This window comes from Lathyrus oleraceus, unplaced genomic scaffold, assembly GCF_024323335.1.
Source record: "Lathyrus oleraceus cultivar Zhongwan6 unplaced genomic scaffold, CAAS_Psat_ZW6_1.0 chrUn0004, whole genome shotgun sequence".
Lineage (NCBI taxonomy): Eukaryota > Viridiplantae > Streptophyta > Magnoliopsida > Fabales > Fabaceae > Lathyrus > Lathyrus oleraceus.
The window spans coordinates 424,365-447,288 of record NW_026112395.1 but is presented as its reverse complement, the minus strand read 5'-3'; the positions used below and the strand labels follow the sequence as shown (position 1 = coordinate 447,288).

The 22,924-nt window shown below is 24.0% G+C and overlaps 2 long non-coding RNA genes across 13 annotated transcripts; both read left to right on the top strand.

Annotated features, from left to right (window-relative positions):
- Positions 1-1,249: 1,249 nt before the first annotated feature.
- On the top strand, positions 1,250-4,684 carry LOC127110576 (uncharacterized). 3 transcript variants are annotated; one of them, XR_007797361.1, is made up of 2 exons: positions 1,250-1,364; positions 4,332-4,684. It is a non-coding gene; the product is annotated as an uncharacterized LOC127110576 (long non-coding RNA). The 3 variants fall into 3 exon arrangements; XR_007797362.1 differs by lacking the exon at positions 4,332-4,684 and adding an exon at positions 1,457-1,790; XR_007797360.1 differs by lacking the exon at positions 1,250-1,364 and adding an exon at positions 4,127-4,237.
- Positions 4,685-7,022: 2,338 nt separating this feature from the next.
- Positions 7,023-22,193, top strand: LOC127110574 (uncharacterized). 10 transcript variants are annotated; one of them, XR_007797356.1, is made up of 3 exons: positions 7,023-7,130; positions 7,225-7,571; positions 22,139-22,193. It is a non-coding gene; the product is annotated as an uncharacterized LOC127110574 (long non-coding RNA). The 10 variants fall into 10 exon arrangements; XR_007797357.1 differs by lacking the exon at positions 22,139-22,193 and adding an exon at positions 19,229-19,283; XR_007797358.1 differs by lacking the exon at positions 22,139-22,193 and adding an exon at positions 16,303-16,357.
- Positions 22,194-22,924: the final 731 nt, after the last annotated feature.

The following is a 22,924-nucleotide window of genomic DNA, read 5'->3' as shown; positions in this document are numbered from 1 at the left end:
ATATTTTAATATCTTAAAGACTAAATATGTAATATTTAATAAGTAATTTTTTAATAGAATAAATATTTAATAAAATAAATAGTTGAAATATTAATAGTTAAAATATTAATAATTGAAATATTAAATAGTTGAAATAATTTGACATAATTATTTAATATATAATAGTTGAAATATTTGATAAACTATTTAGTAATACTAAAAATATCAATAAAAATTAAATTAAAATATAATATCAAATAATTATTAAATAGTATGAAATAAAAATGTGCTAATTAAATCCTTATTTCAACCATAACTATTAATATGAAATAAAAATTTGTTTATTAAATAATGTGAAATATTAATACTGAAGCACTTAATGGAACATTAAGGGATTTATAGTCGAAATAGATTATTTAATCATTTATATTTGAAATATTAAGTAATTTATTAAATACTTAATTACTTGTGGAATATATATTATTGTTACAATGATACTATCAAATGGAATAATTGACATAGTGAAGAAATAAATGGAAAATGAAAAAGAAAGTCTCCCACGTCAGCAATGTTGACCACATTATTTTTTTAACGGAAGTTTAACGTCAGACACTAATCGTAATACAAAAGAGAGATATAAGAACTCAGACAAAAAAATATATAGACCAAATTCAAAAACTCACTAACTTATAATGACCAAAAGACTATTTAAACCAATAAAATATAAATATTTATCCTTACTAAGACAATTTTTTAGTCTATATTTATTGCATTATTTTAGTATTTATAATTGTTGTTGTTTTTCTATGCATTTTTTTTCATTTATCATTATTTATTTTATCTTTTTGGTTTTTGTATTGTTTTCAATTGAGGTAATTGGTGATAGAAATAGTTGTTTTCTTGACTTTTGGCCAAGTCTCCAAAAGTTTCTATTTATTAATGATTTTTGAGATATTGTAAACCGTAGGTAGATAAGGTTTAGGGCTCCATGTGCGATCTACCTATTATTATTTACCTATTATAGATATTATCTTTTCTATTTTTATTTGACTAAAATATATTTTCCATATTTTATTTTTATCTAATATTAATTTTTGATACTTTATATTTTTTTATTTGATTTAGTAAAAGATATATAAAGAATAAAACATATATATTTTTTGCATTTGAATATATATTCAAATTTAATAATCAAAATAAAATAAAATAAAATATTAATATTTATTACCATTAAGATAACTTTTTATCCTATATAATGAAAGTAATGTTAGTGTCTTGTAAATAAAAAGTAAACACATAAGGTGAAATTCAAAATATGACTTCTAAAAGCTATCAATCTTCTTATATTCTGGTTGTTTTATGCATGAGTTTTATTATGATATCTGGTAAGTAGATATTTTTATATATTGTAATATATTATTTAGATAAATAACTTACTAGATTTAATTGAAAATGTTATTATCTTTGTTTGATTCAGAAATTGTTACAAGTTTGAAGACTCCAATATTAGTTGAAAAGCCAATATGTATTCGTGGGAGTGACGTAGACCCAAGATTTTGCTGCATAGGGAGTTGTAGTCCCAATTGTTCTACTGATTGCATCAATAAGGGATTTGTAAAAGGTGGACAGTGTAATTCTAAACTTGGAAATAAGTGTTGTTGTTTTGTATAATGAGTTACAATGTATCACTATGATTTGTTGAAAAGAAAAGATGCACTTTTTCTTAATTTCGGAACTTAAAGTGTGTAAGAACTTTATGTTTTATTGGAGAACCATCAACTTGATTATGAATAAAACAACCTTAAAATGTATGAGTGTTTTCAAGGGGATTTGAATGGTTTTGAAGAAAACATTATAATATAAATTGTTTGGTTCCATTATGAATAACTATTTAAAAAATTGAATTCAACAAATTCAATTTAATATGGTTTATTTTCAATCAATTTTAAGATATTAAAATTGACATATTAAATTTTTTAATTCAAATATTATAAATATGCGACAAAATAATAAGCTTGGTTTAAAATATAACATTTAACATATTAAAACTTAAAATTAGAAAATGAAATTCATCGAATATGTTTTTAAACATTTTTTAATGGAAATATAATATAATTGTTACACTTGAATTTTTCAACTAATAGAAAGTCAATAAAGAATGTTAATAAAAAGACATTTGTTGTGAGAAAGCATTAATAAAGTGTTTTAAAGAGGGACAAACTAATAACGAGGGATCAACCGAGTTGTCCACTACAAGAAATTGCTTGATTAGTCCGGGGCATTTGTGAGGTGAAAAACCTCTCACTAAATTTCTATATTGTTTGGGGTTTATCCCATCGCAATGCATAAAATAAAAAAATTAATAAAGCAAATTGTGTGGGGAAACCCCTTCAAATCTTAAGAAGGGATATTTTAAGTTTTGAAATTGTTCATTTTTTAGGGGAAACCCCTAGCTAAAAGTTTCGGTAACATTAGAAAGGGGAAACTGAAACCCATAGCTAATAGTTTCAACCATTTTAAAATTGTCCTGTCACAACTACTTTTTGTCAGTCACTTTAATAAAGGTGTTTGCATTTGTGTAGGGTAACTCCTAGCCATATATTTCTGTTGCATTTCTGAGGGACAACCCTTAACTAATTTGAGTTGCACCTGCACGTTATCCCATTACCTGAGCGCACGTCAGTCTCTTTAATAAAGTCATTATAATTTGTGAGGAGCTACCCTAACTATTTATTATCGTTCAACTGGCATGGGGAGCCCCCTCAAATACAATCATATATTTGATGCACCACTTTCATTCCCCCATTCCTCCACCACTTCAGCATCTATTTCTCTTTCTACTTGTCTGGTTTTTTCATTTCCCCCCAATGTTACTTCATTAACCTCACTCTTCCACCACCAAATTCATATTTTTCATCAAAAAATCTTCAACAGGCTTATTTAAAAGGTAATTTTATATAAAAAAAAATCTTTTGATTTTTGGATTATATAAAAAAAAAATTGATTTTTGATTTTTTGATTTTAATATATTTTATTCATTTTCTACTTTTTAAAGAAATATTTAAACTTTTGCAAGGAGAATAAAATCAAAGATTCAAAGTTGTTTAAATTTTCCTCTTAGGTACATATTTCTTCTCCATGTTTTTTAAAAACCTGAATATATGAATCTTTGAATCTTTTGTTGTTATTAGTTTATATTTGTTGGATATTAGTTAATATATGTTAATATTTGACTATGTTAGATATATTAGTTAATATGCTGATATATATATATATATATATATATATCGGTGACTCATCCGATTCTCAATTCAATCATTTTGATATGTTGTTCAATCCGATTTTTAAAATCTATCACTTATTTTCCAATTGGAGTAGATAATAGACATGAATATTTAAAAAGTAAAATGCTTCTAACTAAAAATACTCTTACAATATTTTTCTTAGCAAAGTTGTAATTTTAATAGTACTTAAATAATAAAACTAATTTAATAAGAAAAATCAATAAGAATTAAAATTTTCAATTATATTATAGTATAATTTTTATTTCTTATAAAATTGAGGAAGAGAAAGTGATTAGTTATAAACAAATATAGTAATGATGAATGTCATGAAAATGATTTAAATCATTTGTTTGAAATTATGTGTCAATCTCTTATTATTAAAATAATATTTTATTAATTATATAATTAATATTAAAAAAATAGTTGACATGCATTCTTAGATCTTATATTAAATAATTAGTGACTAAATTATATTTATATTTATAGATAATGAAATATATTTTATTACTAATTAAAAAGAATTATCTATTTAAATATATTTTTAATCTCTTATTAAAAATAGTATTGAAAATTAAACTACCAAATAAATTTTTTCAATTTTCACATTTCAAAAACAATTTTTAAAAACTAGTCTATAAATAAAATATTAATATTTATTACCAATTATCTCATTAGAAGTGAATACTTTATATTTTTTTATTCAATTTTGTAAAGGATATATAAAAAATAAAACATATATATTTTTTGCATTTGACTATATATTCAATTTTAATAATCATTATAAAATAAAATAAAATAAAATATTAATATTTATTACCATTAAGATAACTTTTTAGCCTATATAATGAAAGTAATGTTAGTGTCTTATAAATAAAAAGTAAACACATAAGGTGAAATTCAAAATATGACTTCTAAAAGCTATCAATCTTCTTATATTCTGGTTGTTTTATGCATGAGTTTTATTATGATATCTGGTAAGTAGATATTTTTATATCTTTTGTAATATATTGTTTAGATAAATAACTTACTAGATTTAATTGAAATTGTTATTGTCTTTGTTTGATTCAGAAATTGTTACAAGTTTGAAGACTCCAATATTAGTTGAAAAGCCAATATGTATTCGTGGGAGTGACGTAGACCCAAGATTTTGCTGCATAGGGAGTTGTAGTCCCAATTGTTCTACTGATTGCATCAATAAGGGGTTTGTAAAAGGTGGACGGTGTAATTCTAAACTTGGAAATAAGTGTTGTTGTTTTGTATAATGAGTTACAATGTATCACTATGATTTGTTGAAAATAAAAGATGCACTTTTTCTTAATTTTGGAACTTAAAGTGTGTAAGATCTTTATGTTTTATTGGAGAACCAACAACTTGATTATGAATAAAACCACCTTAAAATGTATGAGTGTTTTCAAGGTGATTTGAACGGTTTTGAAGAAAACATTATAATATAAATTGTTTGGTTCCATTATGAATAACTATTTAAAAAATTGAATTCAACAAATGCAATTCAATATGGTTTATTTTCAATCAATTTTAAGATATTAAAATTGACATATTAAATTTTTTAATTCAAATATTATAAATATGCGGCAAAATAATAAGCTTGGTTTAAAATATAACATTTAACATATTAAAACTTAAAATTAGAAAATGAAATTCATCGAATATGTTTTTAAACATTTTTTAATGGAAATATAATATAATTGTTACACCTGAATTTTTCAATTAATAGAAAGTCAATAAAGAATGTTAATAAAAAGACATTTGTTGTGAGAAAGCATTAATAAAGTGTTTTAGAGAGGGACAAACTGATAACGAGGGATCAACCGAGTTGTCCACTACAAGAAATTGGTTGATTAGTCCGGGGCATTTGTGAGGTGAAAAACCTCTCACTAAATTTCTATATTGTTTGGGGTTTATCCCGTTGCAATGCATAAAATAAAAAAATCAATAAAGCAAATAGTGTGGGGCAACCCCTCCAAATCTTAAGAAGGGATATTTTAAATTTTGAAATTGACCATTTTTTAGGGGAAACCCCTAGCTAAAAGTTTCGGTAACATTAGCAAGGGGAAACAAAAACCCATAGCTAATAGTTTCAACCATTTTAAAATTGTCCTGTCACAACTACTTTGTGTCAGTCACTTTAATAAAGGTGTTTACATTTGTGAAGGGTAACCCCTAGCCATATATTTCTGTTGCATTTCCGAGGGACAACCCCTAACTAATTTGAGTTGCATCTGCACGTTATCCCATCACCTGAGCGCACGTCAGTCTCTTTAATAAAGTCATTATAATTTGTGAGGAGCTACCCTAACTATTTATTATCATTCAACTGGCATGGGGAGCCCCCTCAAATACAATCATATATTTGATGCACCACTTTCATTTCCCCATTCCTCCACCACTTCAGCATCTATTTCTCTTTCTACTTGTCTGGTTTTTTCATTTCCCCCCAATGTTACGTCATTAACTTAATTCTTCCACCACCAAACTCATATTTTTCATCAAAAAATCTTCAACAAGCTTATTTATAAGGAAATTTTATAAAAAAAAAATCTTTTGATTTTTGGATTATATCAAATCCCTAATTTTAATATATTTTATTCATTTTCTATTTTTTTAATAAATATTTAAACTTTTGCAAGTAGAATAAAATCAAAGATTCAAAGTTGTTTAATTTTTCCTCTAAGGTACACATTTCTTCTCCATGTTTTTAAAAAATCTGAATATATGAATCTTTGAATCTTTTGTTGTTATTAGTTTATATTTGTTGGATATAAGTTAATATATGTTAATATTTGACTATGTTAGATATATTAGTTATATATATATATATATATATATATATAATATATATATATATATATATATATATATATATATATATATATATATATCGGTGACACATCCGATTCTCAATTCAATCAATTTGATCCGTTGATTCAATCCGATTTTTAAAATCTATCACTTATTTTCCAATTGGAGTAGATAATAAACATGAATATTTAAAAAGTAAAATCTTCTAACTAAAAATCCTCTTACAATATTTCTTAGCAAAGTTGTAATTTTAATAATACTTAAATAATAAAACTAATTTAATAAGAAAAATCAATAAGAATTAAAATTTTCAATCATATTATAGTATAATTTATATTTCTTATAAAATTGAGGAAGAGAAAGTGATTAGTTATAAACAAAAATAGTAATGATGAATGTCATGAAAATGATTTAAATCATTTGTTTGAAATTATGTGTCAATCTCTTATCATTAGAATAAAATTTTATTAATTATATAATTAATATTAAAAAAATAGTTGACATGCATTCTTAGATCTTATATTAAATAATTAGTGACTAAATTATATTTATATCTATAGATAACAAAATATATTTTATTACTAATTAAAAAGAATTATCTATTTAAATATATTTTTAATCTCTTATTAAAAATAGTATTGAAAATTAAACTACCAAATAAATTTTTTCAATTTTCACATTTCAAAAACAATTTTTAAAAACTAGTGTATAAATAAATATTAATATTTATTACCAATTATCTCATTAGAAGTCAATACTTTATATTTTTTTATTCAATTTTGTAAAGGATATATAAAGAATAAAACATATATATTTTTTGCATTTGACTATATATTCAATTTTAATAATCTTTATAAAATAAAGTAAAATAAAATATTAATATTTATTACCATTAAGATAACTTTTTAGCCTATATAATGAAAGTAATGTTAGTGTCTTGTAAATCAAAAGTAAACACATAAGGTGAAATTCAAAATATGACTTCTAAAAGCAATCAATCTTCTTATATTCTAGTTGTTTTATGCATGAGTTTTATTATGATATCTGGTAAGTAGATATTTTTCTATCTTTTGTAATATATTGTTCAGATAAATAACTTACTAGATTTAATTGAAAATGTTATTGTCTTTGTTTGATTCAGAAATTGTTACAAGTTTGAAGACTCCAATATTAGTTGAAAAGCCAATATGTATTCGTGGGAGTGACGTAGACCCAAGATTTTGCTGCATAGGGAGTTGTAGTCCCAATTGTTCTACTGATTGCATCAATAAGGGATATGTAAAAGGTGGACAGTGTAATTCTAAACTTGGAAATAAATGTTGTTGTTTTGTATAATGAGTTACAATGTATCACTTTGATTGTTGAAAATAAAAGATGCAGTTTTTCTTAATTTTGGAACTTAAAGTGTGTAAGAACTTTATGTTTTATTGGAGAACCATCAACTTGATTATGAATAAAACCACCTTAAAATGTATGAGTGTTTTCAAGGTGATTTGAATCGTTTTGAAGAAAACATTATAATACAAATTGTTTAGTTCCATAATGAATAACTATTTAAAAAATTGAATTCAACAAATTCAATTCAATATGGTTTATTTTCAATCAATTTTAAGATATTAAAATTGACATATTAAATTTTTTAATTCAAATATTATAAATATGCAGCAAAATAATAAGCTTGGTTTAAAATATAACATTTAACATATTAAAACTTAAAATTAGAAAATGAAATTCATCGAATATGTTTTTAAACATTTTTTAATGGAAATATAATATAATTGTTACACTTGAATTTTTCAATTAATAGAAAGTCAATAAAGAATGTTAATAAAAATACATTTGTTGTGAGAAAGCATTAATAAAGTGTTTTAAAGAGGGGCAAACTGATAATGAGGGATCAACCGAGTTGTCCACTACAAGAAATTGGTTGATTAGTCCTGGGCATTTGTGAGGTGAAAAACCTCTCACTAAATTTCTATATTGTTTGGGGTTTATCCCATTGCAATGCATAAAATAAAAAAATTAATAAAGCAAATTGTGTGGGGCAACACCTCCAAATCTTAAGAAGGGATATTTTAAATTTTGAAATTGACCATTTTTTAGGGGAAACCCCTAGCTAAAAGTTTCGGTAACATTAGCAAGGGGAAACAGAAACCCATAGCTAATAGTTTCAACCATTTTAAAATTGTCCTGTCACAACTACTTTGTGTCAGTCACTTGAATAAAGGTGTTTACATTTGTGAAGGGTAACCCCTAGCCATATATTTCTGTTGCATTTCCGAGGGACAACCCCTAACTAATTTGAGTTGCATCTGCACGTTATCCCATCACCTGAGCGCACGTCAGTCTCTTTAATAAAGTCATTATAATTTGTGAGGAGCTACCCTAACTATTTATTATCATTCAACTGGCATGGGGAGCCCCCTCAAATACAATCATATATTTGATGCACCACTTTCATTTCCCCATTCCTCCACCACTTCAGCATCTATTTCTCTTTCTACTTGTCTGGTTTTTTCATTTCCCCCCAATGTTACGTCATTAACTTAATTCTTCCACCACCAAACTCATATTTTTCATCAAAAAATCTTCAACAGGCTTATTTAAAAGGTAATTTTATAAAAAAAAATTCTTTTGATTTTTGGATTATATCAAATCCCTAATTTTAATATATTTTATTCATTTTCTATTTTTTTAATAAATATTTAAACTTTTGCAAGTAGAATAAAATCAAAGATTCAAAGTTGTTTAATTTTTCCTCTACGGTACACATTTCTTCTCCATGTTTTTAAAAAATCTGAATATATGAATCTTTGAATCTTTTGTTGTTATTAGTTTATATTTGTTGGATATAAGTTAATATAGGTTAATATTTGACTATGTTAGATATATTAGTTAATATGTATATATATATATATATATATATATATATATATATATATATATATATATATATATATATATATATATATATATATATATATATATATATATATATATATATATATATATATATATATATATATATATATCGGTGACACATCCGATTCTCAATTCAATCAATTTGATCCGTTGATTCAATCCGATTTTTAAAATCTATCACTTATTTTCCAATTGGAGTAGATAATAAACATGAATATTTAAAAAGTAAAATCTTCTAACTAAAAATCCTCTTACAATATTTCTTAGCAAAGTTGTAATTTTAATAATACTTAAATAATAAAACTAATTTAATAAGAAAAATCAATAAGAATTAAAATTTTCAATCATATTATAGTATAATTTATATTTCTTATAAAATTGAGGAAGAGAAAGTGATTAGTTATAAACAAAAATAGTAATGATGAATGTCATGAAAATGATTTAAATCATTTGTTTGAAATTATGTGTCAATCTCTTATTATTAGAATAAAATTTTATTAATTATATAATTAATATTAAAAAAATAGTTGACATGCATTCTTAGATCTTATATTAAATAATTAGTGACTAAATTATATTTATATCTATAGATAACAAAATATATTTTATTACTAATTAAAAAGAATTATCTATTTAAATATATTTTTAATCTCTTATTAAAAATAGTATTGAAAATTAAACTACCAAATAAATTTTTTCAATTTTCACATTTCAAAAACAATTTTTAAAAACTAGTGTATAAATAAAATATTAATATTTATTACCAATTATCTCATTAGAAGTCAATACTTTATATTTTTTTATTCAATTTTGTAAAGGATATATAAAGAATAAAACATATATATTTTTTGCATTTGACTATATATTCAATTTTAATAATCTTTATAAAATAAAATAAAATAAAATATTAATATTTATTACCATTAAGATAACTTTTTAGCCTATATAATGAAAGTAATGTTAGTGTCTTGTAAATCAAAAGTAAACACATAAGGTGAAATTCAAAATATGACTTCTAAAAGCTATCAATCTTCTTATATTCTAGTTGTTTTATGCATGAGTTTTATTATGATATCTGGTAAGTAGATATTTTTCTATCTTTTGTAATATATTGTTTAGATAAATAACTTACTAGATTTAATTGAAAATGTTATTGTCTTTGTTTGATTCAGAAATTGTTACAAGTTTGAAGACTCCAATATTAGTTGAAAAGCCAATATGTATTCGTGGGAGTGACGTAGACCCAAGATTTTGCTGCATAGGGAGTTGTAGTCCCAATTGTTCTACTGATTGCATCAATAAGGGATATGTAAAAGGTGGACAGTGTAATTCTAAACTTGGAAATAAGTGTTGTTGTTTTGTATAATGAGTTGCAATGTATCACTATGATTGTTGAAAATAAAAGATGCACTTTTTCTTAATTTTGGAACTTAATGTGTGTAAGAACTTTATGTTTTATTGGAGAACCATCAACTTGATTATGAATAAAACCACCATAAAATGTATGAGTGTTTTCAAGGTGATTTGAATGGTTTTGAAGAAAACATTATAATATAAATTGTTTGGTTCCATTATGAATAACTATTTAAAAAATTGAATTCAACAAATTCAATTCAATATGGTTTATTTTCAATAAATTTTAAGATATTAAAATTGACATATTAAATTTTTTAATTCAAATATTATAAATATGCAGCAAAATAATAAGCTTGGTTTAAAATATAACATTTAACATATTAAAACTTAAAATTAGAAAATGAAATTCATCGAATATGTTTTTAAACATTTTTTAATGGAAATATAATATAATTGTTACACTTGAATTTTTCAATTAATAGAAAGTCAATAAAGAATGTTAATAAAAAGACATTTGTTGTGAGAAAGCATTAATAAAGTGTTTTAAAGAGGGACAAACTGATAACGAGGGATCAACCGAGTTGTCCACTACAAGAAATTGCTTGATTAGTCCGGGGCATTTGTGAGGTGAAAAACCTCTCACTAAATTTCTATATTGTTTGGGGTTTATCCCATTGCAATGCATAAAATAAAAAAAATTAATAAAGCAAATTGTGTGGGGCAACCCCTCCAAATCTTAAGAAGGGATATTTTAAATTTTGAAATTGACCATTTTTTAGGGGAAACCCCTAGCTAAAAGTTTCTGTAACATTAGCAAGGGGAAACAGAAACCCATAGCTAATAGTTTCAACCATTTTAAAATTGTCCTGTCACAACTACTCTGTGTCAGTCACTTTAATAAAGATGTTTACAATTGTGAAGGGTAACCCCTAGCCATATATTTCTATTGGATTTCTGAGGAACAACCCCTTACTAATTTGAGTTGCATCTGCACGTTATCCCATCACCTGAGCGTACGTCAGTCTCTTTAATAAAGTCATTATAATTTGTGATGAGCTACCCTAACTATTTATTATCGTTCAACTGGCATGGGGAGCCCCCTCAAATACAATCATATATTTGATGCACCACTTTCATTTCCCCATTGCTCCACCACTTCAGCATCTATTTCTCTTTCTACTTGTCTGATTTTTTCATTTCCCCCAATGTTACGTCATTAACCTCACTCTTCCACCACCAAACTCATATTTTTCATCAAAAAATCTTCAACAGGCTTATTTAAAGGGTAATTTTATAAAAAAAAATCTTTTCATTTTTGGATTATATCAAATCCCTAATTTTAATATATTTTATTCATTTTCTATTTTTTTAATAAATATTTAAACTTTTGCAAGGAGAATAAAATCAAAGATTCAAAGTTGTTTAATTTTTCCTCTAAGGTACACATTTCTTCTCCATGTTTTTTAAAAATCTGAATTTATGAATCTTTGAATCTTTTGTTGTTATAAGTTTATATTTGTTGGATATTAGTTAATATATGTTAATATTTGACTATGTTAGATATATTAGTTATATGCTATATATATATATATATATATATATATATATATATATATATATATATATATATATATATATATATATATATATATATATATATATCGGTGACACATCCGATTCTCAATTCAATCAATTTGATCCGTTGATTCAATCCGATTTTTAAAATCTATCACTTATTTTCCAATTGGAGTAGATAATAAACATGAATATTTAAAAAGTAAAATGCTTCTAACTAATAATACTCTTATAATATTTCTTAGCAAAGTTGTAATTTTAATAATACTTAAATAATAAAACTAATTTAGACAGAAAAATCAATAAGAATTAAAATTTTCAATCATATGATAGTATAATTTATATTTCTTATAAAATTGAGGAAGAGAAAGTGATTAGTTATAAACAAAAATAGTAATGATGAATGTCATGAAAATGATTTAAATCATTTGTTTGAAATTATGTGTCAATCTCTTATTATTAAAATAAAATTTTATTAATTATATAATTAATATTAAAAAAATAGTTGACATGCATTCTTAGATCTTATATTAAATAACTAGTGACTAAATTATATTTATATTTATAGATAACAAAATATATTTTATTACTAATTAAAAAGAATTATCTATTTAAATATATTTTTAATCTCTTATTAAAAATAGTATTGAAAATTAAACTACCAAATAAATTTTTTCAATTTTCACATTTCAAAAACAATTTTTAAAAACTAGTTTATAAATAAAATATTAATATTTATTACCAATTATCTCATTAGAAGTCAATACTTTATATTTTTTTATTCAATTTTGTAAAGGATATATAAAGAATAAAACATATATATTTTTTGCATTTGACTATATATTCAATTTTAATAATCTTTATAAAATAAAATAAAATAAAATATTAATATTTATTACCATTAAGATAACTTTTTAGCCTATATAATGAAAGTAATGTTAGTGTCTTGTAAATCAAAAGTAAACACATAAGGTGAAATTCAAAATATGACTTCTAAAAGCTATCAATCTTCTTATATTCTAGTTGTTTTATGCATGAGTTTTATTATGATATCTGGTAAGTAGATATTTTTCTATCTTTTGTAATATATTGTTTAGATAAATAACTTACAAGATTTAATTGAAAATGTTATTGTCTTTGTTTGATTCAGAAATTGTTACAAGTTTGAAGACTCCAATATTAGTTGAAAAGCCAATATGTATTCGTGGGAGTGACGTAGACCCAAGATTTTGCTGCATAGGGAGTTGTAGTCCCAATTGTTCTACTGATTGCATCAATAAGGGATATGTAAAAGGTGGACAGTGTAATTCTAAACTTGGAAATAAGTGTTGTTGTTTTGTATAATGAGTTACAATGTATCACTATGATTGTTGAAAATAAAAGATGCACTTTTTCTTAATTTTGGAACTTAAAGTGTGTAAGAACTTTATGTTTTATTGGAGAACCATCAACTTGATTATGAATAAAACCACCATAAAATGTATGAGTGTTTTCAAGGTGATTTGAATGGTTTTGAAGAAAACATTATAATATAAATTGTTTGGTTCCATTATGAATAACTATTTAAAAAATTGAATTCAACAAATTCAATTCAATATGGTTTATTTTCAATCAATTTTAAGATATTAAAATTGACATATTAAATTTTTTAATTCAAATATTATAAATATGCGGCAAAATAATAAGCTTGGTTTAAAATATAACATTTAACATATTAAAACTTAAAATTAGAAAATGAAATTCATCGAATATGTTTTTAAACATTTTTTAATGGAAATATAATATAATTGTTACACTTGAATTTTTCAATTAATAGAAAGTCAATAAAGAATGTTAATAAAAAGACATTTGTTGTGAGAAAGCATTAATAAAGTGTTTTAAAGAGGGACAAACTGATAACGAGGGATCAACCGAGTTGTCCACTACAAGAAATTGCTTGATTAGTCCGGGGCATTTGTGAGGTGAAAAACCTCTCACTAAATTTCTATATTGTTTGGGGTTTATCCCATTGCAATGCATAAAATAAAAAAATTAATAAAGCAAATTGTGTGGGGCAACCCCTCCAAATCTTAAGAAGGGATATTTTAAATTTTGAAATTGACCATTTTTTAGGGGAAACCCCTAGCTAAAAGTTTCGGTAACATTAGCAAGGGGAAACAGAAACCCATAGCTAATAGTTTCAACCATTTTAAAATTGTCCTGTCACAACTACTCTGTGTCAGTCACTTTAATAAAGATGTTTACAATTGTGAAGGGTAACCCCTAGCCATATATTTCTATTGGATTTCTGAGGGACAACCCCTAACTAATTTGAGTTGCATCTGCACGTTATCCCATCACCTGAGCGTACGTCAGTCTCTTTAATAAAGTCATTATAATTTGTGATGAGCTACCCTAACTATTTATTATCGTTCAACTGGCATGGGGAGCCCCCTCAAATACAATCATATATTTGATGCACCACTTTCATTTCCCCATTGCTCCACCACTTCAACATCTATTTCTCTTTCTACTTGTCTGATTTTTTCATTTCCCCCAATGTTACGTCATTAACCTCACTCTTCCACCACCAAACTCATATTTTTCATCAAAAAATCTTCAACAGGCTTATTTAAAGGGTAATTTTATAAAAAAAAATCTTTTGATTTTTGGATTATATCAAATCCCTAATTTTAATATATTTTATTCATTTTCTATTTTTTTAATAAATATTTAAACTTTTGCAAGGAGAATAAAATCAAAGATTCAAAGTTGTTTAATTTTTCCTCTAAGGTACACATTTCTTCTCCATGTTTTTTAAAATCTGAATTTATGAATCTTTGAATCTTTTGTTGTTATAAGTTTATATTTGTTGGATATTAGTTAATATATGTTAATATTTGACTATGTTATATATATATATATATATATATATATATATATATATATATATATATATATATATATATATATATATCGGTGACACATCCGATTCTCAATTCAATCAATTTGATCCGTTGATTCAATCCGATTTTTAAAATCTATCACTTATTTTCCAATTGGAGTAGATAATAAACATGAATATTTAAAAAGTAAAATGCTTCTAACTAATAATACTCTTACAATATTTCTTAGCAAAGTTGTAATTTTAATAATACTTAAATAATAAAACTAATTTAGACAGAAAAATCAATAAGAATTAAAATTTTCAATCATATGATAGTATAATTTATATTTCTTATAAAATTGAGGAAGAGAAAGTGATTAGTTATAAACAAAAATAGTAATGATGAATGTCATGAAAATGATTTAAATCATTTGTTTGAAATTATGTGTCAATCTCTTATTATTAAAATAAAATTTTATTAATTATATAATTAATATTAAAAAAATAGTTGACATGCATTCTTAGATCTTATATTAAATAACTAGTGACTAAATTATATTTATATTTATAGATAACAAAATATATTTTATTACTAATTAAAAAGAATTATCTATTTAAATATATTTTTAATCTCTTATTAAAAATAGTATTGAAAATTAAACTACCAAATAAATTTTTTCAATTTTCACATTTCAAAAACAATTTTTAAAAACTAGTTTATAAATAAAATATTAATATTTATTACCAATTATCTCATTAGAAGTCAATACTTTATATTTTTTTATTCAATTTTGTAAAGGATATATAAAGAATAAAACATATATATTTTTTGCATTTGACTATATATTCAATTTTAATAATCTTTATAAAATAAAATAAAATAAAATATTAATATTTATTACCATTAAGATAACTTTTTAGCCTATATAATGAAAGTAATGTTAGTGTCTTGTAAATCAAAAGTAAACACATAAGGTGAAATTCAAAATATGACTTCTAAAAGCTATCAATCTTCTTATATTCTAGTTGTTTTATGCATGAGTTTTATTATGATATCTGGTAAGTAGATATTTTTCTATCTTTTGTAATATATTGTTTAGATAAATAACTTACAAGATTTAATTGAAAATGTTATTGTCTTTGTTTGATTCAGAAATTGTTACAAGTTTGAAGACTCCAATATTAGTTGAAAAGCCAATATGTATTCGTGGGAGTGACGTAGACCCAAGATTTTGCTGCATAGGGAGTTGTAGTCCCAATTGTTCTACTGATTGCATCAATAAGGGATATGTAAAAGGTGGACAGTGTAATTCTAAACTTGGAAATAAGTGTTGTTGTTTTGTATAATGAGTTACAATGTATCACTATGATTGTTGAAAATAAAAGATGCACTTTTTCTTAATTTTGGAACTTAAAGTGTGTAAGAACTTTATGTTTTATTGGAGAACCATCAACTTGATTATGAATAAAACCACCATAAAATGTATGAGTGTTTTCAAGGTGATTTGAATGGTTTTGAAGAAAACATTATAATATAAATTGTTTGGTTCCATTATGAATAACTATTTAAAAAATTGAATTCAACAAATTCAATTCAATATGGTTTATTTTCAATCAATTTTAAGATATTAAAATTGACATATTAAATTTTTTAATTCAAATATTATAAATATGCGGCAAAATAATAAGCTTGGTTTAAAATATAACATTTAACATATTAAAACTTAAAATTAGAAAATGAAATTCATCGAATATGTTTTTAAACATTTTTTAATGGAAATATAATATAATTGTTACACTTGAATTTTTCAATTAATAGAAAGTCAATAAAGAATGTTAATAAAAAGACATTTGTTGTGAGAAAGCATTAATAAAGTGTTTTAAAGAGGGACAAACTGATAACGAGGGATCAACCGAGTTGTCCACTACAAGAAATTGCTTGATTAGTCCGGGGCATTTGTGAGGTGAAAAACCTCTCACTAAATTTCTATATTGTTTGGGGTTTATCCCATTGCAATGCATAAAATAAAAAAATTAATAAAGCAAATTGTGTGGGGCAACCCCTCCAAATCTTAAGAAGGGATATTTTAAATTTTGAAATTGACCATTTTTTAGGGGAAACCCCTAGCTAAAAGTTTCGGTAACATTAGCAAGGGGAAACAGAAACCCATAGCTAATAGTTTCAACCATTTTAAAATTGTCCTGTCACAACTACTCTGTGTCAGTCACTTTAATAAAGATGTTTACAATTGTGAAGGGTAACCCCTAGCCATATATTTCTATTGGATTTCTGAGGGACAACCCCTAACTAATTTGAGTTGCATCTGCACGTTATCCCATCACCTGAGCGTACGTCAGTCTCTTTAATAAAGTCATTATAATTTGTGATGAGCTACCCTAACTATTTATTATCGTTCAACTGGCATGGGGAGCCCCCTCAAATACAATCATATATTTGATGCACCACTTTCATTTCCCCATTGCTCCACCACTTCAACATCTATTTCTCTTTCTACTTGTCTGATTTTTTCATTTCCCCCAATGTTACGTCATTAACCTCACTCTTCCACCACCAAACTCATATTTTTCATCAAAAAATCTTCAACAGGCTTATTTAAAGGGTAATTTTATAAAAAAAAATCTTTTGATTTTTGGATTATATCAAATCCCTAATTTTAATATATTTTATTCATTTTCTATTTTTTTAATAAATATTTAAACTTTTGCAAGGAGAATAAAATCAAAGATTCAAAGTTGTTTAATTTTTCCTCTAAGGTACACATTTCTTCTCCATGTTTTTTAAAAATCTGAATTTATGAATCTTTGAATCTTTTGTTGTTATAAGTTTATATTTGTTGGATATTAGTTAATATATGTTAATATTTGACTATGTTAGATATATTAGTTAATATGCTGATATATATATATATATATATATATATATATATATATATATATATATATATATATATATATATATATATATATATATATATATATATATATATATATATATCGGTGACACATCCGATTCTCAATTCAATCAATTTGATCCGTTGATTCAATCCGATTTTTAAAATCTATCACTTATTTTCCAATTGGAGTAGATAATAAACATGAATATTTAAAAAGTAAAATGCTTCTAACTAATAATACTCTTACAATATTTCTTAGCAAAGTTGTAATTTTAATAATACTTAAATAATAAAACTAATTTAGACAGAAAAATCAATAAGAATTAAAATTTTCAATCATATGATAGTATAATTTATATTTCTTATAAAATTGAGGAAGAGAAAGTGATTAGTTATAAACAAAAATAGTAATGATGAATGTCATGAAAATGATTTAAATCATTTGTTTGAAATTATGTGTCAATCTCTTATTATTAAAATAAAATTTTATTAATTATATAATTAATATTAAAAAAATAGTTGACATGCATTCTTAGATCTTATATTAAATAACTAGTGACTAAATTATATTTATATTTATAGATAACAAAATATATTTTATTACTAATTAAAAAGAATTATCTATTTAAATATATTTTTAATCTCTTATTAAAAATAGTATTGAAAATTAAACTACCAAATAAATTTTTTCAATTTTCACATTTCAAAAACAATTTTTAAAAACTAGTTTATAAATAAAATATTAATATTTATTACCAATTATCTCATTAGAAGTCAATACTTTATATTTTTTTATTCAATTTTGTAAAGGATATATAAAGAATAAAACATATATATTTTTTGCATTTGACTATATATTCAATTTTAATAATCTTTATAAAATAAAATAAAATAAAATATTAATATTTATTACCATTAAGATAACTTTTTAGCCTATATAATGAAAGTAATGTTAGTGTCTTGTAAATCAAAAGTAAACACATAAGGTGAAATTCAAAATATGACTTCTAAAAGCTATCAATCTTCTTATATTCTAGTTGTTTTATGCATGAGTTTTATTATGATATCTGGTAAGTAGATATTTTTCTATCTTTTGTAATATATTGTTTAGATAAATAACTTACAAGATTTAATTGAAAATGTTATTGTCTTTGTTTGATTCAGAAATTGTTACAAGTTTGAAGACTCCAATATTAGTTGAAAAGCCAATATGTATTCGTGGGAGTGACGTAGACCCAAGATTTTGCTGCATAGGGAGTTGTAGTCCCAATTGTTCTACTGATTGCATCAATAAGGGATATGTAAAAGGTGGACAGTGTAATTCTAAACTTGGAAATAAGTGTTGTTGTTTTGTATAATGAGTTACAATGTATCACTATGATTGTTGAAAATAAAAGATGCACTTTTTCTTAATTTTGGAACTTAAAGTGTGTAAGAACTTTATGTTTTATTGGAGAACCATCAACTTGATTATGAATAAAACCACCATAAAATGTATGAGTGTTTTCAAGGTGATTTGAATGGTTTTGAAGAAAACATTATAATATAAATTGTTTGGTTCCATTATGAATAACTATTTAAAAAATTGAATTCAACAAATTCAATTCAATATGGTTTATTTTCAATCAATTTTAAGATATTAAAATTGACATATTAAATTTTTTAATTCAAATATTATAAATATGCGGCAAAATAATAAGCTTGGTTTAAAATATAACATTTAACATATTAAAACTTAAAATTAGAAAATGAAATTCATCGAATATGTTTTTAAACATTTTTTAATGGAAATATAATATAATTGTTACACTTGAATTTTTCAATTAATAGAAAGTCAATAAAGAATGTTAATAAAAAGACATTTGTTGTGAGAAAGCATTAATAAAGTGTTTTAAAGAGGGACAAACTGATAACGAGGGATCAACCGAGTTGTCCACTACAAGAAATTGCTTGATTAGTCCGGGGCATTTGTGAGGTGAAAAACCTCTCACTAAATTTCTATATTGTTTGGGGTTTATCCCATTGCAATGCATAAAATAAAAAAATTAATAAAGCAAATTGTGTGGGGCAACCCCTCCAAATCTTAAGAAGGGATATTTTAAATTTTGAAATTGACCATTTTTTAGGGGAAACCCCTAGCTAAAAGTTTCGGTAACATTAGCAAGGGGAAACAGAAACCCATAGCTAATAGTTTCAACCATTTTAAAATTGTCCTGTCACAACTACTCTGTGTCAGTCACTTTAATAAAGATGTTTACAATTGTGAAGGGTAACCCCTAGCCATATATTTCTATTGGATTTCTGAGGGACAACCCCTAACTAATTTGAGTTGCATCTGCACGTTATCCCATCACCTGAGCGTACGTCAGTCTCTTTAATAAAGTCATTATAATTTGTGATGAGCTACCCTAACTATTTATTATCGTTCAACTGGCATGGGGAGCCCCCTCAAATACAATCATATATTTGATGCACCACTTTCATTTCCCCATTGCTCCACCACTTCAACATCTATTTCTCTTTCTACTTGTCTGATTTTTTCATTTCCCCCAATGTTACGTCATTAACCTCACTCTTCCACCACCAAACTCATATTTTTCATCAAAAAATCTTCAACAGGCTTATTTAAAGGGTAATTTTATAAAAAAAAATCTTTTGATTTTTGGATTATATCAAATCCCTAATTTTAATATATTTTATTCATTTTCTATTTTTTTAATAAATATTTAAACTTTTGCAAGGAGAATAAAATCAAAGATTCAAAGTTGTTTAATTTTTCCTCTAAGGTACACATTTCTTCTCCATGTTTTTTAAAAATCTGAATTTATGAATCTTTGAATCTTTTGTTGTTATAAGTTTATATTTGTTGGATATTAGTTAATATATGTTAATATTTGACTATGTTAGATATATTAGTTAATATGCTTATATATATATATATATATATATATATATATATATATATATATATATATATATATATATATATATATATATATATATATATATATCGGTGACACATCCGATTCTCAATTCAATCAATTTGATCCGTTGATTCAATCCGATTTTTAAAATCTATCACTTATTTTCCAATTGGAGTAGATAATAAACATGAATATTTAAAAAGTAAAATGCTTCTAACTAATAATACTCTTACAATATTTCTTAGCAAAGTTGTAATTTTAATAATACTTAAATAATAAAACTAATTTAGACAGAAAAATCAATAAGAATTAAAATTTTCAATCATATGATAGTATAATTTATATTTCTTATAAAATTGAGGAAGAGAAAGTGATTAGTTATAAACAAAAATAGTAATGATGAATGTCATGAAAATGATTTAAATCATTTGTTTGAAATTATGTGTCAATCTCTTATTATTAAAATAAAATTTTATTAATTATATAATTAATATTAAAAAAATAGTTGACATGCATTCTTAGATCTTATATTAAATAACTAGTGACTAAATTATATTTATATTTATAGATAACAAAATATATTTTATTACTAATTAAAAAGAATTATCTATTTAAATATATTTTTAATCTCTTATTAAAAATAGTATTGAAAATTAAACTACCAAATAAATTTTTTCAATTTTCACATTTCAAAAACAATTTTTAAAAACTAGTTTATAAATAAAATATTAATATTTATTACCAATTATCTCATTAGAAGTCAATACTTTATATTTTTTTATTCAATTTTGTAAAGGATATATAAAGAATAAAACATATATATTTTTTGCATTTGACTATATATTCAATTTTAATAATCTTTATAAAATAAAATAAAATAAAATATTAATATTTATTACCATTAAGATAACTTTTTAGCCTATATAATGAAAGTAATGTTAGTGTCTTGTAAATCAAAAGTAAACACATAAGGTGAAATTCAAAATATGACTTCTAAAAGCTATCAATCTTCTTATATTCTAGTTGTTTTATGCATGAGTTTTATTATGATATCTGGTAAGTAGATATTTTTCTATCTTTTGTAATATATTGTTTAGATAAATAACTTACAAGATTTAATTGAAAATGTTATTGTCTTTGTTTGATTCAGAAATTGTTACAAGTTTGAAGACTCCAATATTAGTTGAAAAGCCAATATGTATTCGTGGGAGTGACGTAGACCCAAGATTTTGCTGCATAGGGAGTTGTAGTCCCAATTGTTCTACTGATTGCATCAATAAGGGATATGTAAAAGGTGGACAGTGTAATTCTAAACTTGGAAATAAGTGTTGTTGTTTTGTATAATGAGTTACAATGTATCACTATGATTGTTGAAAATAAAAGATGCACTTTTTCTTAATTTTGGAACTTAAAGTGTGTAAGAACTTTATGTTTTATTGGAGAACCATCAACTTGATTATGAATAAAACCACCATAAAATGTATGAGTGTTTTCAAGGTGATTTGAATGGTTTTGAAGAAAACATTATAATATAAATTGTTTGGTTCCATTATGAATAACTATTTAAAAAATTGAATTCAACAAATTCAATTCAATATGGTTTATTTTCAATCAATTTTAAGATATTAAAATTGACATATTAAATTTTTTAATTCAAATATTATAAATATGCGGCAAAATAATAAGCTTGGTTTAAAATATAACATTTAACATATTAAAACTTAAAATTAGAAAATGAAATTCATCGAATATGTTTTTAAACATTTTTTAATGGAAATATAATATAATTGTTACACTTGAATTTTTCAATTAATAGAAAGTCAATAAAGAATGTTAATAAAAAGACATTTGTTGTGAGAAAGCATTAATAAAGTGTTTTAAAGAGGGACAAACTGATAACGAGGGATCAACCGAGTTGTCCACTACAAGAAATTGCTTGATTAGTCCGGGGCATTTGTGAGGTGAAAAACCTCTCACTAAATTTCTATATTGTTTGGGGTTTATCCCATTGCAATGCATAAAATAAAAAAATTAATAAAGCAAATTGTGTGGGGCAACCCCTCCAAATCTTAAGAAGGGATATTTTAAATTTTGAAATTGACCATTTTTTAGGGGAAACCCCTAGCTAAAAGTTTCGGTAACATTAGCAAGGGGAAACAGAAACCCATAGCTAATAGTTTCAACCATTTTAAAATTGTCCTGTCACAACTACTCTGTGTCAGTCACTTTAATAAAGATGTTTACAATTGTGAAGGGTAACCCCTAGCCATATATTTCTATTGG